Source organism: Dreissena polymorpha, chromosome 6 (assembly GCF_020536995.1).
Source record: "Dreissena polymorpha isolate Duluth1 chromosome 6, UMN_Dpol_1.0, whole genome shotgun sequence".
NCBI lineage: Eukaryota > Metazoa > Mollusca > Bivalvia > Myida > Dreissenidae > Dreissena > Dreissena polymorpha.
This window is the reverse complement of record NC_068360.1, coordinates 106,224,945-106,244,757: the sequence shown is the minus strand read 5'-3', so window position 1 is coordinate 106,244,757 and position 19,813 is coordinate 106,224,945. Positions and strand designations below refer to the sequence as shown.

Sequence of the window (19,813 nt, the reverse complement as noted above, 5' to 3'; positions counted from 1 at the left end):
TTGACCTAGTGACATAAAAATCAATAGGAGTCATCTAGGAGTTATGGTCAATGTACCTATGAAATTTCATGATCCTAGGCCTACGCGTTCTCGAGTTATCATCCGGAAACCATTTTACTATTTCGGGTCATCGTGACCTTGACCTTTGACCTAGTGACCTGAAAATCAATAGGGGTTATCTGCGAGTCATGATCAATGTAGCTATGAAGTTTTATGATCGTAGGCATAAGCGTTCTTGAGTTATCATCCGGAAACCATTTTACTGCTTTGGGTCATCGTGACATTGACCTTCGACCTAGTGACCTGAAAATCAATAGGGGTCATCTGCGAGTCATGATCAATGTATCTATGAAGTTTCATGATCCTAGACTTACGTGTTCTTGAGATATCATCCGGAAACCATTTTACTATTTCGGGTCATCGTGACGGTGACCTTTGACCTAGTGACCTGAAAATCAATAGGAGTCATCTGCGAGTCATGATCAATGTACTTATGAAGTTTCATGGTCCTCGGCATAAGCGCTCTTGAGTAATCATCCGGAAACCATTTTACTATTCTGGGTCATCGTGACATTGACCTTTGACCGAGTGACATAAAAATCAATAGGGGACTTCTACGAGTTATGATCAATGTACCTATGAAATTTCATGATCCTAAGCCTAAGCGTTCTTGAGTTATCATCCTGAAACCATTTTACTATTTCGGGTCATCGTGACCTTGACCTTTGACCTAGTGACCTGAAAATCAATAGGGGTTATCTGCGAGTCATGATCAATGTAGCTATGAAGTTTTATGATCGTAGGCATAAGCGTTCTTGTGTTATCATCCGGAAACCATTTTACTGCTTTGGGTCATCGTGACATTGACCTTCGACCTAGTGACCTGAAAATCAATAGGGGTCATCTGCGAGTCATGATCAATGTATCTGTGAAGTTTCATGATCCTAGACATACGTGTTCTTGAGATATCATCCGGAAACCATTTTACTATTTCGGGTCATCGTGACGGTGACCTTTGACCTAGTGACCTGAAAATCAATAGGAGTCATCTGCGAGTCATGATCAATGTACCTATGTAGTTTCATGGTCCTCGGCATAAGCGCTCTTGAGTTATCATCCGGAAACCATCTGATGGACGGACGGACCGACATGAGCAAAACAATATACCCCCTCTTCTTCGAAGGGGGGGGGGGCATAACGATAAAACTGCCCCCTCCCAACAGCCATGTTATTCAACTGACCGGAACCATTTTTGAACTCAACTCTCGTATCAAGGAAACAAATGTTCTGAGCAAATTTTATGAAAATTGGGCCAAAAATGTGACTTTTACTGTGTTCACATGTTTTCACTATATACATATAGAGAAAAATGCCCTGCCCACTGGCAGCCATGTTTTTTCACCAATCCCGACCATTTTGAAACTCGTCCGAGATATCAATAAAACCAATGTGTTGGCCAACTTTCATGATGATTGGGCAAAAATTGTGACTTCTAGAGTGTTTACAAGGTTTCTTTATAGCCAAATAAGAAAAACTGCCCCGCCCACTGGCGGTCATGTTTTTCAACGGATCGGAATCACTTTTGAACTCAACCAAGAAATCATTAAGACAAACATTTTGACAAAGTTACATGAAGATTGGGCATGAAATGTGACTTCAAGGTTTTTCTTTTTTTGACCTAGTGACGTAGATTTTGACCCGGCACAACCCAGTTTTGAACTCGGCCGAGATTTCAATGGGAGAAAGCTTCTGACCAAGTTTCATGAAGATGGGACAAGAAATGTGGCCTCTAGAGTGTTTACAAGCAAATGTTAACGGGCGGACGGACGGACATACGACGGACAAAGACCGGTCACAAAAGCTCACCTGAGCAATCAGGTGAGCTAAAAATATATCAAGCAGTTTAACCAGCTTTTATTACTGACCACTGATATTAACATCTGGCATACAGCAAAGCGAGAGGGTCAGTAAGCTGCGTGGTAAATAGTTACACACTGCAATGATCAATATCTGGGGTCTAACAAATTCTAGAGCAGAACTAAAAATAGATTGGGAAATATGACTCAGCAGGTTAAACAATGGAGATAGATACTGCAAAATTGTGTACATGTTGTCTTCATTACAGCTTTCTCTTCGTCTATAGGCTAACCATAAGTAATAATGACTAAAACAGTTGTTAATTATGAAAATGCTGTGTTATGAAAAATTAAATAAAACAGTTAATAGTACATAAAACTGACATAATTAAACCAAACTTTACTACACAGGACACAAATGTTCTGACCAAATTTCATGAAGATTGGGCAACTGAATTAAATAAAACTAGAGTGTTAACAAGGTTTACTATAGCCGTATAAGGAAAAATGCCCCGCCCATTGGAAGCAATGTTCTTAAAGCAAACATACTTATTTTTGAAGTCATCCAAGATATCATTGAGAACAATCTTCTGACCAAATTCCATGAAGATTGGACAATAAATGTGGCCTCTAGAGTGTTTACAAGGTTTTACTAAAGCATATATAGCCATATAAGAAAAAAATTCCCCGCCCCTGGTGGCCATGTTTTTAAAGCAACAAAAACCATTTTCGAACTCATCTAAGATATCATTGGGACAAATCTTCAGACCAAGTTTTATGATGATCGGAAAATAAATGTGACCTCTAGAGTGTTAACAAGGTCATACATTTCAATATAATTTAAAATATAACTTAAGAAGATCATTTGTCGAAAAATGCGAAATAAGCGAGATATTAAATTCTGAAAAAAAAAATGTCTGTACAGTAGAATTCGCCAGAATGTTTATCATGCATGTACGATGTGACACACGAACACTAACTCCGATCCTAATAAAAAGACGAATTCTTCGGTTATTGTAGGAAAATATGTGCGAAATATCTTCGTCACCATCAGGTCGGGGCACTAATTTGTCTTTGCTGCATATTATAAAATTTGTCTTCAATATCTTGCCAATTGTGTGTTATTGTAATATGTATTTATCAATATATTACAATTTAACACATATAAAATTCGTAAAGTCACGCTTTAATTGTGTGACAAAAGAATGCAATATTGTACAGAATCATCAAACAATAAAAAACATATTAAAAAGTTTGCTATCTTCCAGAATGTAAAACTATCATTTATAATTAATTCCACTTAATTTTCTTGTGCTTAAAACAAATATTTTAAAAAGGGAGACAACTTTGTCAATTTAACTTAATTTTTCATTTGCAGTTACTTCCCTTGACATGATAAACTATATAGTCTTCAAAAGCTGTTATTACTATATAAATATAAGGAAAATGACCCCCTCCCCAGCGGCCATGCTTTTTTACCGATCCGAACCATTTTCGAACTCAGCTGTCATATTCAAAAAACACATGTTCTGACAAATTTTCATGAACATTGGACCAAAAAAGGAAAACTGCCCCGCCCACTGACGGCCATATTTTTCAACACATAGGAACCACTTTTGAACTCAATGAAGATATCATTAAGACAAACATTTTTACAAAGTTACATGAAGATTGAACATAAAATGTTACTTCTACAGTGTTTACAAGTTTTTTCTTCTTTTTTTAACCTAGTGACCTAGTTTTTGACCCGGCACAACCCAGTTTCGAAATCGGCCGAGCTTTTATTGGGGCAAAGCTTTTGACCAAGTTTCATGAAGGTGGGACAAGAAATGTGGCCTCTAGAGTGTTTACGAGCAAATGTTTACGGACGGACGGACATACGACGGACAAAGACCGGTCAGAAAAGCTCACCTGAGCAATCAGGTGAGCTAAAAACGAACTAAGCGGATTGCAGGACTAAATGGCCATGACTGCAAACGACATGAGACAGCACTTAAACATAATGCTTAACAATCAATGCAATATAAGGTTTATTGGTGACATCATTGTTATGTAACAATATAACTACCAAATAGGTCGACAAGCAAGTTTTGAGCATAAAAAAATACCTTTTATGTTGTACAACACAAATATTTTGTACAGTACAAATACATAGTTTATTGATGTAGTAACTGGGTAGTTCCATATATTTCGGACTTATGGCGTTACACTATATACCATATTGTGTAAAAATACGTAAAGATCAATTAAGAAGAGATAAACGTTATGTATATTATCAGTTTATGCATGAACCATGTGTACATGGCCTTGTCATGTATATTAAAATTGTACATAAACACGCATAGATGTAAGTTGTTGTTGGTAACTTAACAAATGTCGAACATGCTTAAGCATATATCAACGCAGCAGACGATTTTTTTGTAACATACTTAAAGTTTCAATTGTTTAATATAAAGTATGAAATCAAAAATTCTAAAAATCTAATCAATCCAAATGAGTCAGTGTAAGTACCAGTGCAATAAAATCCAAACCAGAACGTGTAGGTACATTTTTTTAGATATTCTCAATTTTTTTTTCAGTACCTATGCAATATCATCCTCAAAGGACAGTGTTAGTAGTAATGCCATAAAACCCCAAGGGACGGTGTCAGTACCAATGCAGCAATATTATCTTAAGAGACTGTGTCAGTAATGCAATGACATCCTCACTAGGCACTTTTAGTACACATGCAATCGCATCCTCGAAGAGCCAGTGGTAGTACAAATGCAACGATAACAAAGTACCAATGTATTGCCAACATCAAAGAGATGACAAGCACCCTTGCAATATGTATATTGACTCAACTGGTGGGATGTCAGTACCAATACGATAACATATCAAAAGACAGCATCAGTATCAATGCAACGGTATCACCGAGAAACAGCGTCAGTACCAATGCAATGACATCCTCAAGAGACATTGTCGATACCAAAAACAATCCCAGCCTCAAGATGTTAATCAAGATGTTAATGTCAGTATAAATGTAATCAAATCCAAAAGGGATTGTGTCAGAACCAATGCAACGACATCCTCAAGAGAAAGTGTCAGTACCAATGCAACAATATCACCGAGAAACAGTGTCAGTACCAATAAAATGACATCCTCAATATACAGTGTCTATACCAATACAATGACATCCTCAAAAGGTTATGCAAGTATACATGTAGTCAAACCAAAATAGAATGTCTCAGAACCAGTGCAACGACTTCCTAAACAAAATGTGTCAATACCAATTAAATTACATCCTCAAATGACAGTGCCAGTACCAATGAAATGACATCCTCAAGAGACAGTGTCAGTACCACTGAAATGACATCCTTATGAGGCAGTGTCAGTACCAATGCAAAGACATCCCAAGAGACAGTATCAGCACCATTGTAATGACATTCTCAATAGACAGTGTAAGTACCAATATAATGGCATCCTCAAGAGAAAGTGTGGGTACCAATGTAATGACATCTCAAGAGACAGTGTCAGTACCAATGTAATGACATCTCAAGAGACAGTGTAAGTACCAATGCAATGACATCTCAAGAGGCAGTGTCAGCACCAATTAAATCACATCCTCAAAAGACAGTGTCAGTACCAATTTAATGACATCCTAAAGGGGCAGTGTCAGTACCAATGCAATGACATTCTCAAGAAGCAGTGTCAGTACCAATATAATGACATCCACAAGAGACAGTGTGAGTACCAAAGTATTGACATCCTCAAGATAGTGTTAGTACCAATGAAAAACATCCTAAAGAAACCGTGTCAGTTCCATTGTCATGACATCCTAAAGAGGCAGTGTAACACTTTACCAATGTAATGCCATCATCAAAAAGACTGTGTTAGTACCCATACAAGAACTTCGGCAACAAGTGGCGTGTCCGTTGTAATGAAATGAAATTCTCCAAAGACAATGACAGTAAAAATGCAATATCATCTGCAAGAGAAGTGTAATAACAAATGAAATAATATTGACATAAAGCAGTGTCTTTTGTTATATATGACCAGTACCAATTCAGTGACTACCAAAAGAGATAATAAAATGCAATAACGTACTCAAGAAACAATGTCAGAATACACTAACAGAATCAAGTGAAACTGTCAGTACCAATCCCTTGCCATCCACAAGAGACTAATTCAGTACCATTAAAACAGCATCTTTTAGAGACAGTGTCACTTCCAATGCATTAACATCCGCAACATACATTTTCAAAGCAATAACTACTTAAACAGACAGTGGCATTACAAATGCTAAAACAACCTCAAGAGACTTTGTGAGTACCAATGTATTGACATCATATATCAGTACCTATACCGTGAAATCATAATGTAACAGTGTCCTAAGTTATAAAGTGAACTCCACAAGAGTCTGGTCAAGTACCGATACAGTTTAATCCACAAGGGACGGTGTCATTACCTATACAGTGACATCATTTAGAGACATTGACAGTACCTATTCAATGGCATCCTCAAGCCGCAATGGCAGAACATATGACGTACATCCGACAGAGGCAGTGCCAGTACCTATACAGTTACATTATAAAGTAACTATGTCAAAGGATAAAGTGAATTACACAAGTGGCTGTTTCAGTACTTGTACAGTGGCAGCAACAAGAGACAGTGTCAGTACCCATACAGTGATATGATCCTTTGCGTTTGTGGGTTTAAACAATGGAATGTGTAACCTCGTTCTATTAGTAGTACATATGAGTCCCATAGGTTTAAGGTTGCCGTCAAAAACCACTTTTTAAGTCAGGTTTTATAATATTTTTATACTAAGTAATACGTATAATGTGTATTTTTTTAAATGCATTCCGCTTCTTAATTACATTTCACTAGTCAGTCTGTGATGTTAATGTCATTTTTATCTGTTATAATTTTTTATATGCTAAAACTATTTTAATAACTAAAGTTATTTATTAACTTCATGTTGTATGTGCTAATTTTTAACTGTGATATTCCTACAATAATGTTCACCAATTCGAGTATTATTAATGCTCAGTTTAAATCTATAATAATATTAAGCAACAATTCATGTCTCTGTATGTTATGCCACCAGTAACAAGGACCACAATGGAAATAAGAGATCACTCTCTTTTTGTGCTATCCTTGGTACTGTGTTGCATGGTTAATTATCATGTTTGTTTTTTATGTATTATTTTATATATACAACATGTTTGTTAATTGTGTTTGCACCATGATACCGAAATAAAATCTATGTATCTATCAATCATACAGAGACATTGTCAGCACCTATTCAATGGCATCCTCAAGCCGCAATGTCAGAACCTATGAAGTGACATCATGCAGAGGCAGTGACAGTACCTATACAGTGACATCCGCGAATGGCAGCGTCAGAACCTATTAAGTAACATACTCAAGAGATATTACCAATGTAATTACATACCCAGGAGATATTGTCAGGAACATCTTAAGATAAATTGGCATTACAAAACAAATGTAGTAACATGCTTAAGAGAATATGTCAGAACTTATGTAGTAACATCCTTTAGATAAAGTTTCAGTTCAAATACATAATTACAAGGCAGTACCATAAAAGTGGAAACCTCAAGAGACATTGTCATAACATTTTCCGGAAGACGATTCGAAGCTTAAAGATCATATTGTTTGGTCTGTTTAAGTGAACAAAAATATGGTCGACGATACTCACCTACTGTCTTTACCTTCATGCCCACATCTTACTTTCAAGTTTGGAAATCAATAGTTATCTTGGCATTGTTTTTATAAACAATTGTTATTAAGAGTGAACCATTTACGTTTTTAAAGTCAACAGTGTATTTTAAATTATTATATATATTATATATATTTTATATTAAATTAAGTGTTGAGGACAACTGTAACACACGCTGATAATGGGATGTATTGCTGATTTTAAAGAAGCGAAACAATTGTTGTAACTATTCTCTTAAGGAGCGTTACTTCGCTTTATTAGACTGTAAGGTTTACATTCTTTTTCTAATCTAAGAATAATGTTTTCGAAAATTGAATTAAACCATTAAAAAGTCCTATTTAAGTGTTATTTACTGCAGAAGTGTATAGAAATCGCGATTTTAAGTTATATTTAATAAAATGCATCCACATTTGAAATATCAATTTATATAAACAATAAGTATCGTTGAAAACGATGTATGCTCCCTTTATGTTCATAATTAAGTAAACAGGTATTAATAATAAGCAATGACAATCATAGTATGCGCTCGCTCTTTCTTTAAAATGGAACTCTAACTCAAATAGCACTATGGTCACTAAAGTACAATGACTGAATATGAGTCATGACTTGATCCTGTCTGTTGTAAATTACCATGTCTAAAACTCTGCATGTCTTACACGTTGGACTTGGAATCAGGTTTCGAAATGTAGAAAATTTTGACCATTTAGGACTACCTTGTTGAAGTCCCTCAGAATAAATATCAGGTCCGGCATGATCCCAGGTACATCAAACCTCATCAAAAGGTAGAGGACCATGCAAGGTACCTATATGTCAAATATATAAAAGATAGGTCAACTTTTGAAGGCGCTATGAAAAACTGTAACCAAAGTTTGACCTTGAGGAAATCTATTTGCCTCGGTGACCTTGATCTTGACCCCAGTGACCTCAAACCTGATCAAACGGTAGAAGTCAACGCTTGGTACCTACATGCAAAATATATAAGAGATCGGTAAAATATTGAAGGCGCTATGAGAAACTGTAACAAAAGTGTGACTGAAGAAAGGGAGGACAATAGCCTCGGTGACTTTGACCTTGATCCCAGTGACCTCAAAACTAATCAAAAGGAAGAGGTCCATGCAAGGTACCTACATGCCAAATATGTAAGAGATCGGTAAAAATATTGAAGGCGATATGAGAAACCGTAACTGTAACGGAAGGAAGGAAGTAAGGAAGGACAAACTGGCAACTAAATGCTCCAACAAAAATTTTCGGGCAGCATAACAACACGAGTATACAATACATTAGTCAATGTTTAACATTTCGTCTATTATTGTTTGTACTATGCTTTTAGGCAGCTACATAAACCAATTCTCAATTCAAATTCAGCTACATGCTTAATTATTTGCAAACGTTAAAGGGGCTTATTCACAGATTTAAACATGTTTTGAAGTTTATCATTAAATGTTTTATATTGATAAATCGAAACACTGGATCTAATAAGCTCCAATAAAAAGAATAAAATTAAAAAAGGAAAAAACAAGTAGACCGCAGCAGGGCTCGAACTAGTGACCCCCGGAGTCCTGGAGTAAAAACCAATTAGACCGTTCGGCCATCCTGCCAAATAAGTATGGTAGTCTTATTTTATACTTTATATAAGCAGTCTTCGTAGTTTCACAAAATTAAACAACAACAACAGAACTTTCCAAATAATTCAATCGTTTCGCGTTGCAACGCTTTAATTTTCAGGTTTTTAAATCGTCAAAAGATGCATATAATTGCTATTATTGGACCATGGTAAATGTTCAGTATTACTGTTTCCTCACAAGTATCATAACTAAAACGAACATTTGCGAATCTGAAACAACTTTTTTCAATTTTGTCAATTTACCAAAGACGTGAAAAGATCCATTTAAACACATTCAGCCAGGTATGAAGTTTATGAAATGTAATACAAGGTATGTTCCTTCTTCCTTTTTAAGAAACACAGAAAACAATTTATCGCTTCTAAGTATGGGATATTTAAAACCGTTTCGGTAAAGCGGTGAATACTTTTCAAGATATGACTCAACGTATTTACAACCACGGTTATTATAATGTATAAGACAAATTTGAATTTAAAGTTACTTTAAGCCAATGAATATATCTCATTTATATGAAAGTGTTCATGTTTTATTCGCAGTATGCTGCCAAAAAAAATACATTATATATGTAGTGCAACAAATCAGTATTAAAAAGCGTATTTCGTTTATATTTTTTAATGATACAAGTTACGGTGCGAGCATCGCAACTGACTTAAAAGAAATCAATGTCATATAGGTATGTATAATGATATTGCAATGAACTGCTTCATCAAGTATCAAACCTATGTTCTGTAATGAAGTTAACTTTAACAACATAGCATAGTTTGGTATTTTCTGTTGACCCCTACTAGATCTGTTTTGTCTGAACACATGGCACGATTACACTTTGGCATATGATTAAAGCAAATACACTAGACGGATAGGTATTTACTTACGTTAAAAATTTGCAAGCAAAATCATCTTGTATAACACATTTTAGATTTGTGTTAAATTAATCACGTTTATGTATACAAACAGTTGTGCAGTTACTAACTATCAGTGAGTGTTAAAAACACTATCTAAATAATTATTTGTGTATAGTACTGAATGGATTAAACTTTAAAGGGGCCTTTTCACAGATTTTGGCATATTTTGAAGTGTGTCATAAAAGGCTTTATATTGATAAATGTAAACATTGGATCTTAAAAGCTCCAGTAAAAAATCAAGAATAAAATTTAAAAAAGGAAAAAAAAGTTGCCCGCAGCAGGGCTCGAACCAGTGACCCCTGGAATCTTGAAGTAAAAACGCTTTAGCCCGCTCGGTCATCCTGCCAAGCATACGCAGTATTTTATACCTCATTTAATCGATCTTCTTAGTTTCACAAAGTTAAACGACGACAACATAACTCTCCAAATTATTCAATCGTTTCGCGTTGCAACGCTTTATAATTGTTAGGTTTTAAATCGTCAAAAGATGCATATAATGGCTATATTAGACACTTGTAAATGTTCAGTAATACTGTTTCCTCACAGATATCATAACGAAAACGAAAATTTTCGAATGTGAAACAACGTTTTTCAATTTTGTCAATTTACTAAAACGTGAAAAGATCCCTTTAAATGAAGACTAACTTTAATAAAAATGGATGATACATATTATCTAATAATTATATTCGATTTCGAGAATGTATGTATAGTATGTTTTAAAAAGCTTAACGATTTCTTTCTAAAGCATATATTTTGAAGATTGCAATGAGACCAATCATATTTACCGATAGGGAGACGATTATTCAGTTTCTTACTGAAGCTTCAGTACAATGTCAATCCATTGAAGCAGTAGCCCATTACGTTTGTACCATGAGATACACGTGGTACTGTCACGCTTTGGTGCATACTGCGCATTTAGTTTGTAACCGAGGAGTGTTAAGGTTGTTTAAGAGTTGTTATATAAATTCGAGCGAATTTAATTATATATCCTGCCCATCGTACTATGTAAGTACAATGATATGTTAAATTGCTGGTATTTATGACCTTTTGTTAATGCACGCAATGGAAACACGCATATCTTTAAATAAAAACGTTGTCATTTTGATGTATTGTTGTAATTTTGATGTATTTAAATATCACACGTCAAAATAACAATAATTAAGTTTTTCTCTACTACGTTGCTTACTTTTAATATTTTAGTCGCAAATATCGTATTAACCGTCGTATAATTTTCCAGCCCAATTGAAAGTCCGTTAAGAATATAAAACAAATACAACGAATATAAACAGTTCAGCGAATCATCGCACTAATGTTATGTCTGTATAATAATTTGGATCGAATGAGTTACTCATAACTGTACTTAAAATTTTCCTTGACCAGGAGTTTGGAAAGGACTCCTTTCAAAATTCCTTTGATGTGATGTGTTCGGCCCTGATAACAATAGACGAGAATGACGACAAAATGTAAATTAATTAATTAATGTCAACATTTATAAATTTATAAATATATCAAGTTGCTATCTTTAATATTGCAAATATTGAAGATTAAATAACGCGCGTGGAATCAGAATATTTTGATTGACAGTAATTTCTGGAAGAGCCCTGCATAAACAATTAAATCTTCCTGAGGCAGAATTCAACAATAATATGAAGATATAATAGCGCGCGTGCAATGTAACACGTATTTTGATTGGTTGTTATTTTTAGCAGAGCCCTGATTGGTTATAACATTGAAATCTTCCTAAAGAAGAATTTGAAATTCACAGGAAGAATTAAGATGATGCGGCTAAAAGGGTCATAAGTCGCGAACTCTTCCTTAAGAAGATTTTATATCTTCTTTAGGATGATTTATATTTTCCTTAGGAAGATTTAATTGTTCCTAAGGAAGATATAAATCTTCCTAAGGAAGATTTAAAATTAAGGGAGAATTCATGACTTTAGATCCTCATGGTACGTCACATAAAAACTAGAAAGCAACAGAAAAATCTTTTTTAAACACTTCGAAATTGATAAATGTCGATATTTAAATGACGAGGCGGCAAAAAAAGAAAGGATGAAGTTTTGTTCTTTTCTAAATTGCGAAATTGATAAATGTCGGTACTGAACTTATACGGGTCATAACTCACGAATTCTTCCTTAGGAAGATTTAAATCTCCCTATCGAAGATTTATATCTTCTTTAGGACGATTGATATCTTCCTTAGGAAGATTTAATTGTTCCTAATGAAGATATAAATTTTCCTAAGGAAAATTTTAAATTAAGGGAGAATTCATTACTTTAGATCCTTATGGTACGTCACATAACAAACTATAAAGCAACAGAAAAATATTTGTTAAACACTTCGAAATTGATAAATGTCGATATTTAAATGACAAGGAGGCAAAATAAGAAAGGATGAAATATTGTTCTTTTCTAAATTGCAAAATTGATAAATGCCGGTACTGAACTTATACGGGTCATAACTCAATTCATTTGAACAAAATGTACAAAATTCATTTCATCATATTGCAAAATCGACAAATCATGTTGACAAATGTACTAGATCATTCGGTCGACAATAATTCTTGTATTCTTGAAATGGGTTCGATATTGGTTTGAAAGTATTCATCTTCATTGAAAGATTTAACTGTTGTTTTTTTTTTCAATTTTATATTCATGAATTTAATTTGTACGACATATTTTTTTAAATATTGGGCAAAAAGATTTTAACCGTCGCTGATCAATGTCTGTTTATTTTCGCATCAAACATGAAGGAATTATAAGCCAAACTTTACTCCAGATATAATTTATATTTCATGATATTGGATGAGGCCTGTTACAACCTGAATTGTAATAACGACCTGAATTGTAATAAACTTTATTACATTATTTCAATTGCGTGACAACCTGAATTGTAATAACGCCCGAAAGTGTAATAAACTTTTTTCTAGGTTTAAAATTTCATCTGATCGCATTTTCAAACACAGATTATTGCAAAATATAATGCATACATGTATATAAACTGTATCTTAATAGGGCAATACGACCTATGAATGACAAAAAAGTTGGTTTCATACAACCTCAATTGTAATCAAGTTATAACATTGTTACAATTGCTTGACAACCTGAATTGTAACCTGAATTGTAATAACGCCCGAAAGTGTAATAAACTTATTTCTTGGTTTGAAATTGCATCTGATCGCATGTTCAAACACAGATTATTGCAAATTATAATGCATACATGTATATAAAATGTATATGTATAGGGCAATACGACCTTTGAATGGCATGAAGTTGTTCTCATACAACCTCAATTGTAATAAAGTAATTACATTATTACAATTGCTTGACAACCTGAATTGTAATAACGCCCGAAAGTGAAATAAACGTTTTTCTTGGTTTAAAATTGCATCTGATCGCATTTTCAAACACAGATTATTGCGAAATATAATGCATACATGTATATACAATTTATATTAAGATGGCAATACGACCTATGAATGACAAAAAATGTGTTTTCATGCAAATTCAATTGTAATAAAGTTATTATATGATTACAAATGCTTGTCGCCCTGAATTTTGATAACACCCGAAAGTGTAATAAACTCATTTCTTGGTTTAAAATTGCATCTGATCGCATTTTCAAACACAGATTATTGCAAAATAGAATGCATACATGTATCTTAATAGGGCAATACGACCTATGAATGATAAAACAGTTGTTCTCATGCAACCTCAATTGTAATTAAGTTATTACATTATTACAATAGCTTGACAACCTGAATTGTTATAACGCCCGAAAGTGTAATAAACTTATTTCTTGGTTTAAAATTACATCTGATCGCATTTTCAAACACAGATTATTGCAAAATCTAATACATACAAGTGAGACTTCATGACACGACCTCATACACTGTCGATACTATAAACGGCTGCCCTCAAGGCAGTGTACTCGTAACTATTATTTTCCGGTACAATGAACACCCTAGATTGAACGATTAACGCCCATAATTGTCAAAATGACAATGATCAAATTAACATATCTCTTTTTGTAGATGACAGTGCTGTATGGACCACTTCAAAATCACCTAAATAAGCAATAAATAAAATTCAAAAAGCCCTAACTGCCATAAGGAAAGGGAGTATATCGTACGGTTTCCAAATTAATCCTACAAAAACACAAACAATCGTATTTTCGAACAGAGCACGTACAGCAACCCTATGTAAGAAAATTGCAGACCTCCCACAATTAACGTTATGCGGTACTCCTCTTCCATACCTTGACAAAATTACTTTCCATGTGATGACATTTGATGTATATCTAACATGATGGGGTACGGATAAAAAAAGCCCTTATGCGTATTTATAAAGCCGCTATCTGGGCAAAGATAAATTACGGAAGCATTGCGTATAACTTATCCTGCGATAAATTACTCGCTACAAGTTATTCAAACTACGGCACTTAAAATTATCACGGGAACGCGTAAAACTGCATGCACCATGCTACTACACATCAAGTGTCACTGTGCAATGGTTGAACTGGGCCAACAAAAGCAAATTAATCAACTATAATACTGCGCGCGCACGATATCTATGGAAAATAAACTTCCAATCAATTTAAGCGTCATCTTAGACCCGGCCTACCTTAAAAGAATAGAGACTTCTGTACGCGATGAATGTTCAAGCGCTTAGCAAATACTATCTGATCGACGAAATTAAAGTACAGGCACCTACTTAATATAGCTTAAGAGAACTCTCCGAATCCGACATTGACTTTTATCTATCAACACTAATAAACAAGAAATATCTTTTAAAAAGATATACGGCGTTGATAGTGGTTGTGGTTGATGAGAGATAAAGAGTTATATCAATGAGACAGCTAATGCCCTTTTCTGCGCAGTTCTTAGAAGCTTCACATGCATATTAATTACGTTGCGCCAGATTTTATGGCTTATTTCGCATTAATAGATATTATTAACCATATATCTATAAATATAGAACAGAAATACGCAAGAAAAATGGAAATTAAATGATTATATACGAGTCTATGGCCACACACGAATCAGCCGTACATAGAACCGAAATATAAAAGAAGAATGGAAATTAAATGAAAATATACGAGTCAACAGCCACGCACGAATCAACCGTACATATTTGAAATATCAATACGCGCGTTCTTTGCTGTATATAGTGTATCTATAAAAACTAAGTTCAAAATATAATTTAAATGATACTATTTTGAATTTTATGACACTTTGTTTTTAAACAACCCAATTTCTTCTTGGCTAAAACCATTTACATTTCATGGCGCTCTTCCATAGATAACAAGTTATAAAAAATAAATGTATGTAAAAGAATACTTATTTTATCTTGTTTAAACGTTAAACACATTTACTGCATCCGAACACGCCAACTCTATGCCCATATTTGGAAATCTGGATGAATAATGGAACTTTCATATACCCCAGAGGTGCAAAAACTGGACAAAAGCCGAGCGTGGGTGGTTTTCAAAAAATCAGCATATTTTTTTTTTAAAGCATGGAAAGCCTATCTGCACATTTTCATGTAGTTCAGTGAAATGATGCTGATAAAGAAAATAATACATTAGAATATATTTGGAAAGGCCATTACAGGTGTGCTGCCTTAATTACGCGAAATCGTTATGATACAATTAAGAAAACTGTTCTTTATTCACTATTAATATTATTACTGGTATGCTTCCGTTTTTATTGACATACATCATTACAGGCAGCCATTGTCATAAGGGGATCCATAAACGCACGCATAAACACATACACACACAGATATATATAATCATATATATATATTGATAACAAGATCAATAGACCAAGGCTCATTTAACAAAATGTCAACCTCAACTATGTACCTTCATGTGTGTAATTATTATCTGTTCATACGATTTTGTCAACAACGTTTTTTTTATCCAAACACATTTGTATCACTTCCTTTTTCATTTTTTATTGTTATTTGTTTACATTATAATCATGTTGTCCAAAAACTAAAAAGTGTACGACAGTAATATTACGTTTGACTTAAATATGGTGTCATTCCATCTTACAGTAGCATTTCTTCCTATCGTCTTTTTAATATTCAAAAATTGTTAAGTAATAATATTATTGATACAATTGTAAACAATTTAAAACAAACATACATATAGTTCTTACCGTAAGTTTTTAAACAGTATCGAGGGTCTTTCCATATGGATATTTTCCACGTTTCTAAAAAAATCGAAGTAAATTTAAGTATAGGAATTTTCAATTGTTGTCGTTTGAGTATTTTATTCCTTTTTAAAATCTATGTTTAATTTTTATTTGTACGCGATAGCCTACAAATAATGTAGCGAGTTTTGCAAGTCAGTATGAGCTTAGCTACGCTGGGCGGAGCGTCGTTGTATACAATCGATATTGGCCAATGAGAGTGCACGCTTTGCATGAGCGACATCACTCGTAGGCCTGCATTACCTGCCGTTAAATTATGCAGGCGACAAATGAGTCGGAACAGTGGTGTAATGGTAGATCGTTGGCTTAGTAAACGAGAGGACCCTGGTTCGAATCCCGCCCTGACCACTGGAATTTTTCTGAGCAAGAAATTTATTCAACATTTGCTCTTCTCGTGGAAATTGCGCGTTACATGCAAAATACAGTTAAATCATATATTTGACGTAAATAATTTTAATAACTTGAATTCATTACATACCACTAAATTGTTTTGTCGAATTCTCAAATTGGCATAAATAAATTTGTAATCCGAAACACGCTTCTGAATTTTATTGTCAACGCCACATAAACAAATTGTAGCTTCAAATAAACAGTGCTTCGTGTATTTTTGCGGTTTCCTTGTCTCAGTAAATAGCGCGCGAAAACTATGAAGACGTGTTCAACGTCACGTGAAATGTGTTGGTGTATTTATTGAACAGCAAGTCAGACGACATACGTGTGTTTTGTTGGAAAACCCCGTCTCGATTGGACATTATTTCATCACATCTTTTAATTGTCACATATGCCAAAAATTAATTTGCTACTTAAGAAAAAAGGCGAATGTTTATGTTTATGAAATTCTTGAGTTTACTATTTGAACTGGAATGTACGGGATAATCTGGCATTGAACAGCGACGAGAAAAGAAGTAAGTATGCAGTTATTGATAAGAGTTGCGCTGATACGGATGCATTGGGGAATCGATCCAGTTGGGATTATGCGAGGCTTTGCGTGAGAAAAAGTGTTCAGCAATGAAACAAAATGTCGTTATCCATGACTTTATAGGTTTTTTCTTAAAAAGTCATAACGGACCAAAATAACGTCATAAGTAACGAACAGAGGGGTCTCATCTTTCTACGTAATGTAATTTGTCATGTCGGCAAAATTGTTGCTCAATAATTTAAAGAAAAATAATTAAAATATTAGTTACACATAACACAACATGTACATGATTCTAGGCTAGTTATTATCTAGCAAGGAAACCAACATTCTAAAGATGGTTGCCATTGCAGGAACCTATTGCGAAAGAAAAAGAGACATATTGTTGTTATTTTGTCTAAGTTATCTCTATAACATAACTATTAGGATAAACAGTGCACCCACAATTCGATCCGAGCTTTAAGACACACTCTTTATAAATTTGAATGGGTTTTGTTCATTTCAAACGTGCGATACAAAAAGCTGTAACATAATTTTGAAAACTGTGTCGCGTCTAAGATTATGCAATAGCGTACAAATTCAGTGCCTTCAGCGCTTTGATTAACCATGTAAATGATCTTTCTCTTGCATGTAACAAAGATGAATTCCTATCCCTTTTTACAAAAGGTACTCGGATATCATTGACACTAACTTCATCAATACAAATTTCTTAGGCGGAATAACAACCATAGGTTACGATAAATAAGTCGAAATTAAAATAGAAATGATAAATTTGATCTGTAACTGCAACGATGTTTTGGTCATTTCAGCCTTCATAATGTTTGTAATTATGAATAATTCATGACAAAAAGGCCTTCAGACGCAGTCAGTTACGTGAACAATGACATTTTACGCGATATCCAGTCATGAATGATACATTATAAAATATGATACTTTACAATGGGTAAGATGCACAAAACACACAAGTTACACTATGACCAGTTTTTACTATTTAACAATTATAAAATCTAGCAATCAATAACATTCCAGAGCTCTATCAAAAAATAAATTATTGTACGTATCCAATTATTTTATAACATAGCACACACTTTAAATATAAATTGATTTAAACTGGGATCAACCCCTTAAAATGATCAGTAAATAGCTAGAGTTTAAACCGGTGTAGGGGCTAGCCGAACCTCACATATAAATGTAAGAATGTCCGTACAATTTTTTTTAAGCAAACTAGGTTTTAAGAAAGATTATACACGTAAATAAGTTTCATTTACATATAAAAATAGCTTAACTGCTTACAGACTTAAATATAAAAACTTTGAACATGTGTACGGGGATATGTTCTACTGTATCCACACTGCACACATACAAAACAAACAATGAAAACATGAATCAAATTTAGTAATATATTTCGAGTTTAAACCATTTTCAAAGGCTAATTGCGCCGAATACATGTATCAATTTAGTGTCTTTTAAGTATTTTATTATGATGTTGACGATTGTCTATCTGAAATTATAAAGATCATGAAGACTTAGTCTAATAAACGAGACACTTAATTTTGTGATACTTCATATTTAAAACTTAAATCGCAGAAAGATATTATCCTAATATTAACTATTGAAATGCTATATTTTGTATTGACAATAACACAAATAAATGTATTATTAGATAAATATAATACAACTCAAGTATTGATAAAAACTGTTGTACTAAAGGTCGTCATACAGGGTGCCTGAGCCTCGCACAAGAACGATTCATGTTTTGCACGGAGGCACGATTTATCAAGACCTTTAGTCGCGAAACCAAGCAAGAGATGTGGCAGAAATTAGGCACTACAAACTTTGTACATTTTATGTATATGAAATATGTTACATTGCATAAGTAAAACTATTTAAGAATATATCATGAGACATATATATATATAACCTAAATGACGTAATATACTAACAAGCAGATTTGCTTCAATTCCTTAACAAATCACAAAATCAGGACCAGACGAACTATAAAAACTAATTACAATTTCCAAACTTGGGAGAGTAAAATCACTATTTCATACAATGATCACTTGTAACAAAACCTGCTTTTACTTAAATAGTTAACTTTTTTGTTTAAAATTGCACACGAAAGACATTTCAATAATTTCAATAATAGTCAAGCAATAACGTTACTTTAAGGTAACGCATCTGTAATGATTTCCCGCGATTTCTGTTAAGTTTGAAGAGCACTTTTACCTATTTACTTATGGATATCTAATTTAAGCAGATACTAATGAGAAGTTGTCGTGGCCGAGTGGTTAAGGCGATAGGCTAGAAATCTGTTGGGATCTTCCCGCGCAGGTTCGAAACTTGCCGACAGCGCATACTTTTTGTGACGCGTTTTATTTCTTTTTTAACGTAATTTGATTTAATATAGCATATAACCTTATTATTAAAGATATAAGCTATGTAAATTGTTAAAAATGTTGCCATTTTATGCACATTCTTCAATATTTAAAATAAAAACAACGTCATGGCTTAATTGGGAGATTTACTGCTGAAAATACGAATCATGCATGTTGCATTTTTATTTATTTATTGGTGTTTT

At 33.8% G+C, this 19,813-nt stretch overlaps 1 non-coding gene across 1 annotated transcript; it reads left to right on the top strand.

Moving 5' to 3' along the window:
• Positions 1 to 19,505: 19,505 nt before the first annotated feature.
• On the top strand, positions 19,506 to 19,587 carry Trnas-aga (transfer RNA serine (anticodon AGA)). Its single transcript has one exon. It is a non-coding gene; the product is annotated as a tRNA-Ser (tRNA).
• Positions 19,588 to 19,813: the final 226 nt, after the last annotated feature.